General features: G+C 44.5%; 1 long non-coding RNA gene across 1 annotated transcript in view; it reads right to left on the bottom strand.

Moving 5' to 3' along the window:
* Positions 1–1,592: 1,592 nt before the first annotated feature.
* Positions 1,593–16,776, bottom strand: part of LOC141086197 (uncharacterized) — a 92,205-nt gene continuing 77,021 nt past the window's right edge. The window contains exons 3-4 of the long non-coding RNA XR_012231533.1: positions 12,005–12,180; positions 1,593–3,142 (exon numbers count right to left, since the gene is read on the bottom strand). This is a non-coding gene — a long non-coding RNA (uncharacterized lncRNA). The remainder of the gene's footprint in view (positions 3,143–12,004; positions 12,181–16,776) is intronic.

The following is a 16,776-nucleotide window of genomic DNA, read 5'->3' as shown; positions in this document are numbered from 1 at the left end:
ACACAGCCTTACAGTCACTTAAAAGATGACTACTGAGAATTTGCATGTCCTCTTGCAGGATGGTTCATTTATCTGTTTGGTATACTATCACTAATGTCTCACAGCAATGGCAATCAGCTTGGCGAATATCTTGCAATCTATGTTTAGCAATATTATAGGTCTCCATTATCATTTGCATTATTTTTCTTGTAGATATAAAATATCACTTACTCTTAATCCAACAATTTCTGATGTAATTTCCATAATGGCTGCGTACTCATCTAATGTTTGTGCTTTCTTCTGTACCTAAAGACCATTCATTCCAAATTCACTGGCCATAAACCCCATTATTTCCTCAGATTTCACACTTTAATTCATACCACACAAATCCTATCAGCTTCTATATGTGTTACATCATTTAAATACAAGTCAACTTATGAATCACATGTGCATTGCAAAAGAGAAAAGACAGTACATGGAACTGTATGTATGGTACTTCTATGATGACTTTTTCGACACCAAGGCCAAATTCTGTGCACATCCTTTTTGATCATTTTGTGGGCTTTGGCATATCAACTTCTAATCATTATCTTGAGCATCACCATTTATTTAATGTTTTTCTCCCTGTACCAGTGCAGGTGGCTATTTTACATTTGATGGTTTTCCTTTATACTTTCCATGTTTTGTAGCCTGCCTCCTGAGATTTGAGAGCATGCATCAAGTCACCAAACTTTTCCACCTCCCTTTAGTGGGGCCTCAAACCTCCACACCAGTTTTCACCTCTAGTTTGCCGTTTTCTCTGCCCAGGAATGTGTAATTGGACATGAGGGCTCAAATTATAGAGGTTGTCCACTACTTTAACATTGATGACCTATCCTTATCATCAACAATCCTTATCAATGACGATCAGTCGGAGTTTGACACTTGGCACACCCACCGATCAGCTGTTCTCGGAGTTGGTGGCTGTGTGAGTTTCTTGTTATAAAGTAATTTAGTCATTTTTATTTCTATAGTAGCAACATATTCCGCAGGTCTTTACATTTTAGAGGGGACTTGTACAGACAATAAAGACATTACAGAATAACACATAACCCAACAGAATTGTCCTTGCTAGCGCATTCCAAAGAATTGCCACAGAATGAGAGAAGTCTTGGAGACGGAAGTGGGAGGTTTGGATTATTGAGTGTTATTTGTCTTAGGGCCTTAGCAGAAGGGATAGCACTTTTAAGGTGGTAGACTGAGGTTGGTGCTGAACTGTGGATCACTTTGTGAGTGAGAGTGATACGTTTCTATTGAACTCTAGCAGATGGGTAACCAGTGCAGTGACTTACATAGGGTAGAGTCATCTTTGTAGCGGTAGGAAAGGAATATGATCATGGCTGCAGCATCCAGAGTGGATTGGAGAGGGGAGACCTGATAGTAGAGAGTTGTAATAATTCAGTCGAGAATAAATAAGAACAACAGTAAGAGTTTTTTCAGAGTCAAAGGTATGAAAAGGATGAATTCTAAAGATGTTTTTGAGGTATAGGTGACACGAGCGAGCGAGTGATTGGGCATAGAACACATGAAAAGGGAAAAGTATATGCACACAAATAGGGATCACCACAAAGATATGAAAAAAGTATCAATTTTATTAATGGACACAACAAACAGACACTTTGTGGTTAAAAACAATTAAAAAGTCTGAACAACCAGACATTGATAACAAAACAAAGACAATGGGTCATTTTGATAAATAGTTAAATGCTATGGGTCCCAAGACCAACCATACAGTATAATGCCAGGTATCTGCTAGTTACCATAACCTAGGGTCTATCAAATCAATTGTTATGACAATCATGACCTTAAATCCAAAAAATACCATATTATCAATAACTACTATGGTTACATAGAAATTCTACATATACCATGGACAGAAAATTGAATGCTTATCATGTTGCCAACACAAATAAACATACATTAATAAGTCCCTTTCCCTAGCGTGATATCACCTGGTTTCTGAGGATGAACAAGCTACCGGGTAGGTTACATGGGACCCCCAAACCCACGCGTATCGACACAGTGATGTGTCTTTCTCAAGGTCAGTGTGATGTTCTGTTGAAGTCCTTTATATACCTATCCAATTAGTAATCACTCTTACCAGCTGAGTTTCAGAGTGGGGGAGAAAGGTAGATCGGATCTGAGTTTAATGAAACAGCGTCCTGCTCCCATCCGTGTGCAGGAGCTTATATTAAGATCATATATCACATCAATACATTCAAGCACAAGCACCAAAACATAAGGTGACGCATAGTGTGAACACGGCCACAGTTTGATGTGTCAAAAAACAATCTGGACACTGGCACAACATAACAGCAATAATAAACTTAATCAGTGCACTTAATATAATGCGCTAAAAGCGCTACCATAAGATGACGCATAGTATGCAAAAAATAATCTGGACACTGGCACAACATAACAGTAATAATAAACTTTATCTGTGCACTCATTATAATGCGCTAAAAGCGCTACCATAAGATGACGCATAGTGTGAATAAGGCCACAATTTGATGTGTCAAAAAATAATCTGAACACTGGCACAACATAACAGTAATAATAAACTTTGTGGTGATCCCTATTTGTGTGCATATACTTTTCCCTTTTCATGTGTTCTAATTCATTTATATGCACCAGGTGATCCCACCTAAATTGATATTGTGGTTGGTGCCCGTTTACTCTATATCTTGTCAGACATTGGTTTTTGTGGCTTTCTACATTGATTGGGCATAGGAGGTGAATTAAAACTACGGTTGAGGGATGGTTTTTTAAGTAATGGATGTATGCTGGTGTGTTTAAATGAGGAGGAAAAGATACCAGATGAGAGAAATATAATCTTGTTTGGTTCCTTTATTCCTCCATTCTGCCTTTTCAGGCCCTCACCTTCACTAGCATATGTTCAGTTCATAAATATATAGCCTGGAGAGGCAGAAGTGATAAGCATTGGCCACCTCATCCACCTTCCTGTTACTTTCAGCTTCGGGGGTTGGATTCCTTGATGATGGCTACCTTTTTACACAACTTAAGTACATCAAACATCTTAGACATTTGAAAAAGAAGACTTCATTGGAGGAGACCACGGAATACCATATCCTATATTTTCCATTTCGTTGACTTATGGATCCATCTGCAAAAAAAGAAAACAAAACCTCAGAATCTGCAGTGGGAATTGTATCCTCAATAACATTTTCTAAATCTTGCATTTCTCTCATCAAAAAACTTCTAGGCAATCATAAGGGATGTCAAACATGTAGGTTTTACAGACTCCTAGTCTATGCTAACTTTTAGACAATGTATGCCCAAACACAAATCTATAACCATGTCACAACTGTAGGCTTTATGACCAGTAATGCTCAGAATCAAATGATGATTTTAGTCTCTTTTAAATGTGCTGCCTTATATGATGCACATTTGTTTATTGTAAAACTATAACTTCTTGTTAATAAAAAGAGAATACATAACACATATAGGTTCATTTCTGTTTTCCATACCCTTCCCTCCATTTGAACTTAGAAGCAATGGGCCTGATATAAGATCTCACTCACTAAATCTGGTATCATAATAAATAGGTGATTCAGTACTATATCAGTGGTATAGTCATTTAGGGCATCAGAGGGTGTGCCTGTTATGATGAAATCTTCATTATCAACCCTTATCTAATTATATATGTTTGAAAGAAAAATCCAATCAACTTTATGTTACTCAAACAAAATAAAAAAGAGAGCTTATTTTTTCTCGTCAATTGATGATGGCGATGTGTAGTTGTCTGTGTTAGAGAAGGAGCCGAAGGGACTGTCCTTCTATAATATAAGCCTCCTTTTGCATCAAGTATTGCCACCACCTTGGTTTGACTGTCACTCCTTTCTATGTTTCAGATGCACCTAACCACCTCAACGTGAAACACAAACAAACATGTACTGACATCGACAACAAAACATAGCAATACAAACATTATTAATTATGAACCCATTTGTAAGGGGAGGCCAGGACTGTAGTCATGGCCAGAGTCACTGAAGCATCTGTGTCCCGACCTTCCCTCACAGAAAACTCCAGTTTCAGGTCCCCCAGGCACTTCCCAGGAGGCGACGGCCCCTCTTCCAGGTGACCCCCAGTAACGGAGACACAGTCCAGGATAACTTGAACATTCTCCTTACTTAGTACTTCACACGTTACATCCACAGTTGGCACTTCATGGAATTCACTTGTTTCCTCATCTTTCCCTACTTCACTGGCGCTTCTGTGCTGCACACGACCGGACCGGACCGTCTTAGACTGCTCCCCGGATCCTTCCTGACCTAACCTCGCCATGATGACAATTCCTTGTGCCTGTTTCGCCCCAGACTCAAAATCATCAGTCACCCGGTTTGGTTGCCTGTGGAAAAGCATCTGACCCATCTGTACCGTTCCCGTCAAAGCTCCCTCTTCCTTCCACTCCTCACTCCAACCGACTCCTGCCATAAGGGCGTCCGCTCAGGCTATGAGTCACCACATCTTTCTTCTCCTGTACTGGCCCACTGCAATGATACCCAGTGGCTGAGGATAATGTGGGCTGCAGGTATTTAACGTTGCGTGGGAGCCAAGCTGTTCGGGACCTATAGCCCATGTGGACACCAGGCACCCTGTCCCCGTCTGAATTAACTTCCTAAAAACTCCGGTCTTACTACCCGGTAGCCCCTCCTATTTTAACCCCCTACAAAGTAGATATAACCTATTCTAACCGTGCACACTAGTATGCCCCCATCTAGTGGCCCCCAAAGAAACTACACTTACCCTTAATTATGAGAACTATAATACTAAGGTGCCCCCTCTAATGTCCGAAGGGTGCACTTTACTTTCCCTATCTTACACATTATTATATTACAGGAACATAGCACATATACAACATTGTACATAAATGATAACACTGAAAAGAGTGTGGCAGTACCATTGACTATGCGGGGTAATACATATCTTACATGTAGCAGTACCACCGAGTATAAACAATGACATTACAATAACTAACATATGTAAACAGTTACACATTAAGAACCATTAGGGGAGCAGAGCAAGGCGGTAATCCTATGTCACCCCCTTACACTTTCAAACATCATTCATTCTAAGAAGTTCCAGTGTTTTCAAGTCATTGCAGCTTGGGCCTAACTATGGGTCAAGTGAGAGTGGCAACTCATTATTTATGCAAAGATTAACTTATGATCTAATTCCATAGTACCCTGCGGTCAGAAAAGGGGTGGACACAAACATCTTGGGGACCCTGTACAAAAAGTGTGTCTGGGCCCCTCTACTTTAATGGCAACAAATCTAGAGATTATGGGCCTTATTCATCAACACCAATGTTTTTCACGTGTGCTGGAATCAGAAACTTCTGATTCATGAAGAGGTGAGGCACCCACCTCTGCCATGCCCCTGTCTCAACCTGGATTCTGACCATTTTCTCAGAGCTGGGGGAGAAACTGTTGTGAAAACACACTTAGTTGCAACATTTTGGTGCAACTCTGAATTACACCTAAATTATGCGACATCAAAGCTGTAATACTAGAATTCTGGCGTAAAAGCTTAGATGACATGGACCCTATATACACTCACTGGCCACTTTATTAGGTACACCTGTCCAACTGTGTGTTAAGACTTAATTTCTAATCAGCCAATCACATGGCGGCAACTCAGTGCATTTAGGCATGTAGACATGGTCAAGACAATCTCCTGCAGTTCAAACCGAGCATCAGTATGGGGAAGAAAGGTGATTTGAGTGCCTTTGAACGTGGCATGATTGTTGGTGCCAGAAGGGCTGGTCTGAGAATTTCAGAAAATGCTGATCTACTGGGATTTTCACGCACAACCATCTCTAGGGTTTACAGAGAATGGTCCGAAAAAGAAAAAAAATCCAGTGAGCGGCAGTTCTGTGGCCGGAAATGCCATGTTGATGCCAGAGGTCAGAGGAGAATGGGCAGACTGGTTCGAGCTGATAGAAAGGCAACAGTGACTCAAATTGCCACCCGTTACAACCAAGGTAGGCAGAAGAGCATCTCTGAACGCACAGTGCGTCGAACTTTGAGGCAGATGGGCTACAGCAGCAGAAGACCACACTGGGTACCACTCCTCTCAGCTAAGAACAGGAAACTGAGGCTACAATTTGCACAAGCTCATCGAAATTGGACAGTAGAAGATTGGAAAAACGTTGCCTGGTCTGATGAGTCTCGATTTCTGCTGCGACATTCGGATGGTAGGGTCAGAATTTGGCGTAAACAACATGAAAGCATGGATCCATCCTGCCTTGTATCAACGGTTCAGGCTGGTGGTGGTGGTGTCATGGTGTGGGGAATTTTTTCTGGGCACTCTTTGGGCCCCTTGGTACCAATTGAGCATCGTTGCAACGCCACAGCCTACCTGAGTATTGTTGCTGACCATGTCCATCCCTTTATGACCACAATGTACCCAACATCTGATGGCTACTTTCAGCAGGATAATGCGCCATGTCATAAAGCTCGAATCATCTCAGATTGGTTTCTTGAACATGACAATGAGTTTACTGTACTCAAATGGCCTCCTCAGTCACCAGATCTCAATCCAATAGAGCATCTTTGGGATGTGGTGGAACGGGAGATTCGCATCAGGGATGTGCAGCCGACAAATCTGCGCCAACTGTGTGATGCCATCATGTCAATATGGTCCAAAATCTCTGAGGAATGCTTCTAGCACCTTGTTGAATCTCTGCCATGAAGAATTGAGGCAGTTCTGAAGGCAAAAGGGGGTCCAACCCCTTACTAGCATGGTGTACCTAATAAAGTGGCCAGTGAGTGTATGTGTATCTATATATAGCAAAGCTGCTTTTCTATTGGAAATGACTAATGGATTGGTCTGGTCACATGCTCCTCCACAAGCAGTCATTTTATTTCATGTATAACAAGAGAGGACACCATGTAATAAAGAGAGAGCATTTTTAAATGTGTCTACTTCTTGTGGCAGAACAGAGGTTAATCGGCCATGTTGGAAATCCCTGTGTTCACAGCTGAGCTTGGTTAGCCACTCCCTTCCCCTTTATAATCTGGTTTCTGTTACAAACCCTTGTCAGAGCAAGCATTTGCTGCTTGGCTAATGGTGGGAGTGGAGTATATATGACAAGGAGAGTTGATGGCGTTATTAGTGACTGTTGCTTGCTTTGTATGCGTTGTATTTCTTTATCCTTCTCTGTTTTGGTTCATTCCCCTATCTTCACACCCCGGTGAATTCCTCTGTTACATGTGAGTGAATATTTTGTATGCCTGGAGTGTTCTGTTATCCCTTGTTTGTGTTGCCTTGTTTGTCAGGTTGTTGTACTATGGTGAACAGTAGCACCCCCTCTTCCTTGGGTGAACGAAGAGAACAGGCGGAGAGCTAACTCAGGAGATAAAGCAAGGGCGGAGGCCTCAAAATCTTCATCATCTAAAGTATCCCTGGGAGCAGGGTGTGTTAGGGCACCCCCTAGTGTTAGGGACGGGGAAGGAGCCCCTGGTCCCAGGTCACCAAACAGCTGTGTCGTGACATTTGCTCTGACCATAACCATTTTTCCTGATCCATTATGGACCCGCTGCTCTGATAGGGCAACTGCAGCAGCTCAGTCTGGATGTGGCAGATTTACACATGGTGGTTTTTCAGCACCCTAATAAATCTGGTGTGGGACTCCCATCTCCCCAGCAAACCATAGTGGAGCCCAAGATCACATTGCCTGACAGGTTCTCTGGGGGTTGTGACAAGTTTGCTGTGTTCCAGAAGGCCTGTAAACTGTACTTCAGGTTACGTCAGGATTCCGATGGTACAGTGGAGCAACGGGTGGTGTGAGGGATCTCACAGGGGAAGGGGGGTGTCGACTTCGTTCACCTCAGGGGAGGGGAGATAAGGACATGCAGGGATCGGCTCTCTGGTGCCACCACTTGCTCCAGGTCAGAGAACTGCACCGAGGGCAAATAGTCACCGGAAAGGCTTCCCTTATAGGTACGAGTTAGTGAGGTGCTCCCAGTAGGGCGATATATATCACCAGTCCAGGCTGGGGATATATATTTAAACCTCCCGGCCATCACTGCCAGAGTTCCTCACTAAAACAATACTGTACTCTGCAACCAGTTCCTCGTTCAACATAAGCCCCGTCTGACAACAGGTTTATATCGGGTCAGAAACCAACCCGGGTAGCGTACAATTGAACAACTGAGCGTGCGGACGTGGGGATTCGTGAATCGAAATAAAAGAGCAGCCCAAGATTAGTTTTATATTTAAATGTCGAAAAGGCGCACTAGAAATATACAGGAATATATTTACAAGAACAATATACAGGTATACAGTCAAAAGTGTAGTTGTCACGATGACCCATCCTGTGTGACGCGACCCGCAGGCCGGTAACTAAAACAACAAGACGCGGCACATGATACTGTCCTGTGTGACACAGCCCGCAGGCTGGTAACCAAAACAACAAGACATGGGGAAAGGGGAAACAGTTACAATGGTGGGTCCTGTGATAGGGAAAGGGAACGTGGAGACCTCCTGCACTCCCCTGAGTCAGTGTCCCTAACGCTCCTAACGTTCCCTATGCCGGGTCCACACCGGCGCCGATCAGGAACCTGTCGCCCTAGCACACCCTACACCTATCCCTTGCTAGGGAGCTGGGTGGCGCAGGCACTGGCCCCACCGCTGTACTAATACACATTAAGGAAAAACACAAACAGGGAAACACCACTTAGCTTTACTCTGTTGCACTTGCTCCTGGCAACAGAGTTGACCACCAGAATGCAGCTCTCCTCCTGAATCGCTGCCACCAAGCTCTGTCAGAGCTTCAAGGAAATCCCCTATGACTCCTTCCACACCAGGGCTAAGACAGTGCTGCAAGGAACGTTCTCCAGCTCCTTCCTCCACCAAGGAAGGTTGAAATGAACACTATCACCAACACTGATTGCAACACCTGTGACTCTTTTATAGCAGAGTCAGAGCAATCACACCTGCAATATAATCATGTGCACTTAACTAAAGAAACAAGAGTGCAATGATGCTCACCACCACCGGGGGAAACTTAGAACAAACAACACCACAGTGCAATAATCCTAATGGCCACCGGGGGCAAAAACCAAATTTAAGCACAACTTAAGAAAAAAAAAGTTACCTGTGCTTTTTATCAGTCCTGATCCAGCATGGATCATGACAGTACCCTCCCCTTAATGAGGGGCCTCTGGACCCTCAAGACCGCTCCTCACCAGGGAACCACCTACAGCGGGGATGCCCAGACACAGAGTTCACCCCAGCAACTACATGCACGTCAGGTTGATGACAAACGAGCCCGCTGGTATTGGCAACGTTTCTGGAGGCACCACACATCTCCGAAGCGCTGACCTGGGGAACGAGTTGTGTATGTGTATGTTTGGTATGAGCTGGTAACACTCCACAACACACTTCTACTGGATATTTTTTGGTGGTCACCCATACACGCTCGTTCACACACAGGTCCGGACCTGAACGTTTATTGCCACTCGTTCGTTTGTCACCATTTGGAGAACTCTTTCTGGGATTGACAACAGAGGCGTCTCCCTGTGTCACCACACTCACACCCCCGCACTTCACCAAGGGGTACACCACCCTCCAACCCCTTCCACCACGAGGTCTGCGCCTCCCAGGGTTGGCCAATGGGGAGGGTTGAGCCTTGCCCCTACTCTCCTGCAGCACATCCACTGCTCTCACCGGAGAGGAAGGGGTCCGTTGAAGAGAGATGGCAGAGACAGTAGTTCCTAGGCAGCAGCCCTCACACGAGTGCCCCCAGCTGACCACTTCCCTCGCCCGCCAATCTATTACCCGGTTGTGTCTTTTCAGCCAAGGGAGGCCTAAAACAATAGGTACTGGCATTCCCTCCAAGACGTAGCATGACAAGGACTCCTCATGATGTCCTATACGAAGATGGATATTCTCTACGACTTGGGTCAAGCTCCCCTGGCTCAGTGGAACAGAGTTTATGGCTTGGATGCTAATAGGTTGGGCTAGCGTCCTACACCTCAGACCATAAGTCTGGACAAAGCGAGCATCCACCAGACTGACTCCTGCTCCGCTGTCCACAAGCACCAGTATTACCTCCGGTACCCCGCCAGCCAAGACCTCTGCTGACATGGTTCCTTGGGAGGGCAAAATGGAGGAAATGTATACAACCTGGTCGCCTCCCTCCAAGGGACCAGGAGAATGCGGCTTCTCATGGCACAGATAATTTGGCGCGCAATGGGCAAGCTTTCAGGGCATGACCAGTCTGCCCACAGTACAAACATGCCGACACCACTCTCCGAAACCGTAGGCAGCTCCGAATACAAACTAGCACCTCCTACTTGCATAGGTTCATCAGGAGACTTGGCATGAACTGGGCAGGCTCTCATAAAATGGCCAGGCTTCCCACAGGAAAAGCATACCCCCCACCATGACGAGCCGCAGACACCCCCTTTTTTGTATCAACAACACCGGGCTGTCTGGGTTCCTCCATCCGCACTGGTGGGTCCTCCTCCCTAGCGAGGACATCAGGGGGCACTTTTTGTATATGTCTTTCCCTAAGGCGTCTATCCACCCAGATGGCAAGGGACATGGCGGCCTCCAGCGATCTGGGGGCGGCGTACTGCACCAGAGTATCCTGCAACTTTGGAGACAAACCCTGCACAAATTGACTCATAAGTGCAGAGTCATTCCACTGAGTGTTAGTGGCCCATCTCCTAAACTCTGAGCAGTACTCCTCAGCAACCCGGGCTCCCTGTTTACACCTACGGATTCGGGATTCCACCAGGGCGATGCCATCAGGATCCCCATACACAAGCGCCAAAGCTGCAAAATCTCGTCTACTGACACCAATGATGGAGAATCGTCCGGTAGGGAGAAGGCCCAGGATTGGGGATCCCCTTTAAGAAGGGACATAATGATTCCCACCTGTTGATCTTCACTCCCTGATGAACGAGGGCTCAGCCTGAAATGCAATTTATAGGCTTGTTGAAACACCAAGAATTGATCTCTCCCTCCAGAAAATCTGTCAGGGTTCTGGCTGAGCCTGTTCCTGAACCAAGCCCCCAGAGCCCACCAACAGCCGCATCTGCCGCACCAACCCTTTGCGCAGCCCCCTAATCTCATTAATAAGGATCTGCAGCATTTGGGCAAAGGGCTGAACTGGGTCCATGGCTCAGCAGAAAAAAAAGTTATCGGTTGGTGATAATGTCACGATGACCCGTCCTGTGTGACGCAACCCGCAGGCCGGTAACTAAAACAACAAGACGCGGCATGTGATGCTGTCCTGTGTGACACGGCCCACAGGACAGTAACTAAAACAACAAGACATGGGGAAAGGGGAAACAGTTACAACGGTGGGCCCTGAGATAGGGAAAGGGGACGTGGAGACCTTCTGCACTCCCCTGAGTCAGTGTCCCTAACGCTCCTAACGTTCCCTATGCCAGTTCTGCACCGGCGTTGATCAGGAACCTGTCGCCCTAGCACACCCTACACCTATCCCTTGCTAGGGAGCTGGGTGGCGCAGGCACTGGCCCCACCGCTGTACTAATACACATTAAGGAAAAACACAAACAGGGAAACACCACTTAGCTTTACTCTGTTGCACTTGCTCCTGGCAACAGAGTCGACCACCAGAATGCAGCTCTCCTCCTGAATCGCTGCCACCAAGCTATGTCAGAGCTACAAGGAAATCCCCTATGACTCCTTCCACACCAGGGCTAAGACAGTGCTCCAAGGAACGTTCTCCAGCTCCTTCCTCCACCAAGGATGGTTGAAATGAACACTATCACCAACACTGATTACAACACCTGTGACTCTTTTATAGCAGAGCTAGAGCAATCACACCTGCATTATAATCATGTGCACTTAACTTAAGAAACAAGAGTGCAATGACGCTCACCACCACCGGGGGTAACTTAGAACAAACGACACCACAGTGCAATAATCCTAATGGCCACCGGGGGCAAAAACCAAACTTAAGCCCAGCTTAAGAAAAAAAGGTTACCTGTGCGTTTTATCAGTCCTGATACAGCATGGAACATGACATTAGTACAAGGATACGGTCTAACTAGGTTGCAATTAACAATTTATGTAGCATGTGAACACAGTGAGGCGCTGATGGATCACAGGTCCAAATATTAGTTATGTGGCTCCCTTGGCGGTGTCTGATATTGGGTCCTCCTAAGAAAAAAAAAAAAAAAAAATATTAGCAGGGGTATATCTACCAATAACGAGATATGTATTTTGTAGCAGATTGGTATGGACCAGTTTAACTAAAACTTAACTTTTATTAAACCTTTAAAAACATAAATCAACAAAAAGTGCCATACAAAGTGCTCGTGCTGAAGTGATTAAAAAATGTTCAATGCCGCCTGAGATCACCCATATAGGACAAAGGGGCACTCATTATATCATTTTATACCTTGTTTACAACAGCCTCCTAGTGTTGCATACGTACAGTCATATGTTAAAGTTTGGGCACCCCTATTAATGTTAACCTTTTTTCTTTATAACAATTTTGGTTTTTGCAACAGCTATTTCAGTTTCATATATCTAATAACTCATGGACTCAGTTATATTTCTGGATTCAAATGAGGTTTATTGTACTAACAGAAAATGTGCAATCTGCATTTAAACAGAATTTGACCTGTGCAAAAGTATGGGCACCCTTATCATTTTCTTGATTTGAACACTCCTAACTAGAGTTGAGCGATACCGTCCGATACTTCAAAGTATCGTATCGGATGGTATCGGCCGATCTTTAAAAAAAGTATCGGTATCGCCGATTCCGATACCGGAAGTCCCATTCAAGTCTATGGGACTTCCGGTATCGGAATAAGAAAAACCCTTTCCTGCCCTTGTACAGCCTCTCTGGGGTCTGTACGGGCCTTTCGGGGGGCTGTGCCGGCCTGCCAGGGGGTCTGTGCAGGCTCCGGTGGTCTGTGCCGGCCTGCCGGTGGTCTGTGCAGGCTCCGGGGGGCTGTGCCGGCCTGCCGGGGGGCTGTGCCGGCCTGCCGGGGGGCTGTGCCGGCCTGCCGGGGGGCTGTGCAGGCTCCGGGGGGCTGTGCCGGCCTGCCGGGGGGCTGTGCCGGCCTGCCGGTGGTCTGTGCAGGCTCCGGGGGTCTGTGCAGGCATCGTCCGATGGGACTACAAGTCCCATCGGGCGATGCCTGCTACCATGACAGTGATTGACACATTAGCCAATGATGGGACAGTAGTAGTCCCATCATCCGGCTAATGTGTTAAATGTAAAAAAAAAAAAAATTACATGCTACATACATACAACATGCATACTACATACATGCTACATTCATACTACATACATGCTACATTCATACTACATGCAACATACATACTACATATATACTACATGCATGCTACTACATGCATGCTACATACATACTGCATGCTACATACATACCACATATATACTACATACATACTACATGCATGCTACATGCATGCTACATGCTACATACATAACACATATATACTACATGCATGCTACATACATACTACATGCTACATACTACATATATACTACATGCATGCTACATACTACATGCTACATACATACTACATATATACTACATGCATGCTACATACATACTGCATGCTACATGCATGCTACATACATACTACATACATACTACATGCTACATACATACTACATATATACTACATACATACTACATACATACTACATGCATGCTACATACATACCACATACATAACACATATATACTACATGCATGCTACATACATACTACATGATACATACCATATACATACTACATGCATGCTACATACATACTACATGCATGCTACATACATACTACATGCTACATACATACTACATATATACTACATGCATGCTACATACATACTACATGCTACATACATACTACATATATACTACATGCATGCTACATACATACTACATGCTACATACATACTACATATATACTACATGCATGCTACATACATACTGTATACATACATACATGTATGTAGCATGCATGTAGTATATATGTAGTATGTATGTAGCATGTAGTATGTATGTAGTATGTATGTGGTATGTATGTAGCATGTAGTATGTATGTAGCATGCAGTATGTATGTAGCATGTATGTAGTATGTATGTAGTATATATGTAGTATGTATGTAGCATGCATGTAGTATATATGTAGTATGTATGTAGCATGCATGTAGTATGTATGTAGTATGTATGTAGTATGTATGTAGCATGCAGTATGTATGTAGCATGTATGTAGTATGTATGTAGTATATATGTAGTATGTATGTAGCATGCATGTAGTATGTATGTAGCATGTAGTATGTATGTAGCATGCATGTAGTATGTATGTAGCATGTATGTAGTATGTATGTAGTATATATGTAGTATGTATGTAGCATGTAGTATGTATGTAGCATGCATGTAGTATGTATGTAGTATTTTTTTTTTTTTTTTTTTACATTTAACACATTAGCCGGATGATGGGACTACTACTGTCCCATCATTGGCTAATGTGTCAATCACTGTCATGGTAGCAGGCATCGCCCGATGGGACTTGTAGTCCCATCGGACGATGCTTGCACAGACCCCCGGACATCAGCACAGCCCCCCGGCAGGCCGGCACAGCCCCCCGGCAGGCCGGTACAGACCCCCACAGGGTGCACAGACCACCGGCAGGCCGGCACAGCCCCCCGGCAGGCCGGCAGAGACCCCGGGCAGTCCACACAGCCCCCCGGCAGGCCGGCACAGCCCCCCGGCAGGCCGGCAGAGACCCCCGGAAGGCCCGAAATGACGGCGCATCATGATGCGCACACACCGCGCATCATGATGACGTCAGGCCGTCAATCAACTGAACTTCCGATTCCGATGCCGAATTCCGATATTGAAAAAATATCGGAAGTCGGTATCGGAATTCCGATACAGCAAGTATCGGCCGATACCCGATACTTGCGGTATCGGAATGCTCAACACTACTCCTAACTACTTTTTACTGACTTACTGAAGCACTAAATTGGTTTTGTAACCTCATTGAGCTTTGAACTTCATAGCCAGGTGTATCAAATCATGAGAAAAGGTATTTAAGGTGGCCACTTGCAAGTAGTTCTCCTATTTGATTCTCCTATGAAGAGTGGCATCATGGGCTCCTCAAAACAACTCTCAAATGATCTGAAAACAAAGATTATTCAACATAGCTTTTCAGGGGAAGGATACAAAAAGTTGTCTCAGAGATTTAACCTTTCAGTTTCCACTGTGAGGAACATAGTAAGGAAATGGAAGAACACAGGTACAGTTCTTGTTAAGCCCAGAGGTGGCAGGCCAAGAAAAATATCAGAAAGGCAGAGAAGAAGAATGGTGAGAACAGTCAAGGACAATCCACAGACCACCTCCAAAGACCTGCAGCAGCATCTTGCTGCAGATGGTGTCACTGTGCATCGGTCAACAATACAGCGCACTTTGCACAAGGAGAAGCTGTATGGGAGAGTGATGCGAAAGAAGCCGTTTCTGCAAGCACGTCACAAACAGAGTCGCCTGAGGTATGCAAAAGCACATTTGGACAAGCCAGTTACATTTCGGAAGAAGGTCCTGTGGACTGATGAAACAAAGATTGAGTTGTTTGGTCATACAAAAAGGCGTTATGCATGGAGGCTAAAAAACACAGCATTCCAAGAAAAACACTTGCTACCCACAGTAAAATTTGGTGGAGGTTCCATCATGCTTTGGGGCTGTGTGGCCAATGCCGGCACTGGGAATCTTGTTAAAGTTGAGAGTCGCATGGATTCAACTCAGTATCAGCAGATTCTTGACAATAATGTGCAAGAATCAGTGACGAAGTTGAAGTTACGCAGGGGATGGATATTTCAGCAAGACAATGATCCAAAACACCGCTCCAAATCTACTCAGGCATTCATGCAGAGGAACAATTACAATGTTCTGGAATGGCCATCCCAGTCCCCAGACCTGAATATCATTGAACATCTGTGGGATGATTTGAAGCGGGTTGTCCATGCTCGGCGACCATCAAACTTAACTGAACTGGAATTGTTTTGTAAACAGGAATGGTCACAAATACCTTCATCCAGGATCCAGGAACTCATTAATAGCTACAGGAAGCGACTAGAGGCTGTTATTTTTGCAAAAGGAGGATCTACGAAATATTAATGTCACTTTTATGTTGAGGTGCCTATACTTTTGCACCGGTCAAATTTTGTTTAAATGCAGATTGCACATTTTCTGTTAGTACAATAAACCTCATTTGAATCCAGAAATATAACTGAGTCCATCAGTTATTAGATATATGAAACTGAAATAGCTGTTGCAAAAACCAAAATTGTTATAAAGAAAAAAGGTTAACATTAATAGGGGTGCCCAAACTTTAACATATGACTGTATCGGGCCTCAGTCCCTAAATACAGATATAATGCAGAATGGCCTATAGCCCCTGATATAAATTGTCCTTTTATGGTTATTAGCTGTTTTCTAGGCTCTAATACAGTCCGTATAGGACATTAATATAAACAGAAAGTGAGCCACTGTACATATATCAAAAACCCTCAGAAAGAAAATATATAGAGTCTCCTTTAGATTACTGACCACAAATCACCTTTCTAGAGTATGAATAGATCATAATGTACTTATCTCAGATATCATTGCTTTCCATGGCGATACCCGAATATTACTCACAGCTAGGGGGCTCCACATATCAGTGAATCGCTGGGAAGCTCGATTCCCTCTGTATATCTCCCAACGCGTTTCATCTACCAC

This window comes from Dendrobates tinctorius, unplaced genomic scaffold, assembly GCF_039654945.1.
Source record: "Dendrobates tinctorius isolate UK_male_01 unplaced genomic scaffold, ASM3965494v1 ptg000030l, whole genome shotgun sequence".
Lineage (NCBI taxonomy): Eukaryota > Metazoa > Chordata > Amphibia > Anura > Dendrobatidae > Dendrobates > Dendrobates tinctorius.
This window is presented reverse-complemented; position numbering and strand designations above follow the sequence as displayed.